This window comes from Mus caroli, chromosome 12 (genome assembly GCF_900094665.2).
Source record: "Mus caroli chromosome 12, CAROLI_EIJ_v1.1, whole genome shotgun sequence".
NCBI classification, from domain to species: domain Eukaryota; kingdom Metazoa; phylum Chordata; class Mammalia; order Rodentia; family Muridae; genus Mus; species Mus caroli.
This window is the reverse complement of record NC_034581.1, coordinates 37,190,398-37,192,633: the sequence shown is the minus strand read 5'-3', so window position 1 is coordinate 37,192,633 and position 2,236 is coordinate 37,190,398. Positions and strand designations below refer to the sequence as shown.

Sequence of the window (2,236 nt, the reverse complement as noted above, 5' to 3'; positions counted from 1 at the left end):
CTCTCTCTCTCTCTCTCTCTCTCTCTGTCCATCCCTGTGTGTCTCTGTGTGTTTGTGTGTCTGTATCTCGCTCTCGTAACTTGTCATGGCTTCCTTTCTTTTTGTATACTCCATCTGTACCTTTCCTCCCCCAACCATCTCCACCTCATTGCTACATTTCTGTTATTTCTCTTTGGGAGCAGTTCAGTCTTATTGCAGATAACACCCTCAGGGCCTCATCTTCACTCTGAAAGGGATCCTTCACAGCTTGTCTAAGTCAGTGGCAATACTGCCAGCTGTTAAAATAGATTCTTCATCTGGTATCTGAAAAGGTGACATTGGAAGTTCTGTTTCCTACTTGCTCTGTGCTTCTGTTTCTCTCTTCTTAAAGCAGATCTCCATGGACCAAACTATGGAAGGATTTCCCACAGTGCTTTGTAATTTCATCCTTTTCTGGACTCTGCAAGCATTCTCTTCTAAAGAGTACATGTCTTCTTTAATATCTTGCCTTGAAATTCTTATCCCATCAAGGAGATCACTGTGTAAACGTTGTATAATAAGAAACAATGAAAATGTCTATGTAGATTTATAGATAGACTTTTATTTCCAAAAATATTACTGGTTCTGTGGTGAAAAGTTCTCTGTTTGTGTTATGTAAAATATTCTATATCTAGGAAACTAGAAAGCAGAGTCTATGTCACATTAGAAAATTGCAGAGACATTAAAGTATAGATGAAAGATGCTTGAATGGGAACATCTCTCAGTAGGTGAGGACCATTGGGATATCCTCATCTGCAACCACTAACAATTAGTGAGTACATCCCAAAACCGTAGTTTAATAAGTATCTCAAAATAACTCTTTTTCTTTGGAACAAAAAGTACATTTTAGGAAAGGACTTGGTGGAGCATTTTACCCAGATGGAGCAANTGGTTTTCAGACATTTAGTTTCCTTTATTTTAAGCAGGGAGACACTACCTTTAAGAGTTTATTGCACCACTGTTAAAGTGTGCATTGATTCAAATCATGAGTCTTCCTTACCACTCTCTGAGGTAGCCATCCTTATCTTTATTTCACCTATGAGACTACCGAGGCTTAAAGAAGTTGATTCACTCACCCATGATCAAAGGCTGTTGGCACACTCAAGTTTGTCAGATAGGACCCTGGCCAGGACTNTTTGGCACATTAAAACACAGCAGCTGTGAGAGCTTCCTGAAGGAGGTGTTTCTTTGTTANGATGTGGGCAAGAGTAAGTAATAGCAGCAAGGGGCAGGGAAGCACACAGGGCTAGGAACAGTGGAGCCATATCCCCCAGAGACCTTAGGGACAAATGAAAGGACACTCAATAGATCAGGGAGGGACCTGCAGTCATGGGAGGAACCATATGCTACCGAGCTGGAGTTCTAGTTAGAGGAGACAAGACACTGCCAAACTACTGCCCAAGGGACCAGAGAGTGACAGACTATATTGTTTGAGCAATTTGTCATTGTCATCCGATTTCTTACAAATACCTCCCATTGACACAACCTAAAGGCAGTGGACAGAAAAAAAAAAAAAAACAACCCTAGCTGATAGTCCATAAATATGAATCTCCTTGGGCAAAGTGGAAAGAGGGTCTAGAGAAGACATCAGGACGGTTCAGGATTCCAGGTTTCCCTGCAGAACCTGAGTCCTTGACCACCATATCACGCCTTGCAGGCAAACTGATGTTTCCCAGAAGACTGGTTCCTCTGTATAAATGTGATAGACTGGAAGGAGTAGGAGAGCAGTAGTTATCAAAGTCACACCTTGGGAATTATGTAAAGTGGCTGACACAGAGTATAAGACCCCTGTCCTTCAGACTCCCAGTAGATTGTGTGATATTTAAAAGGGTAGTATCTGAGTAATGATGGCTGATAAGACAAGTGTCAGTAACCCAGCAATCCATTATTTGTCTTTGATAAACAGAAACACTAGGAGTTTATAGTATATTTGTGGAGTCTGGCATCATGAATGGTGTCTTAGTGTCCTAGCTTATAAGAGGCTATTAAAAACCCCTGAAAACACTTAGATTTTACCTAATGGGGTCCATGGAGATGCTCCCTTGAATGGCTGTAAAGACTGCTGATACAATTGAGATTTCATTTACATACTAATTTATTTGGTTGTTTGTTTGTTTTGAGATAAGATCTATCATTGACCTAGAACCTACCAGTAGGCAAGACTGGCTGACCAGTGAGCCCCGGCATCTGTCATCCTACAAATTCTAGGGGAAAGAAA

At 41.0% G+C, this 2,236-nt stretch overlaps 1 pseudogene; it reads right to left on the bottom strand.

Moving 5' to 3' along the window:
* Positions 1–1,037, bottom strand: part of LOC110307342 — a 6,896-nt pseudogene extending 5,859 nt beyond the window's left edge.
* Between the last annotated feature and the right edge of the window lie 1,199 nt (positions 1,038–2,236).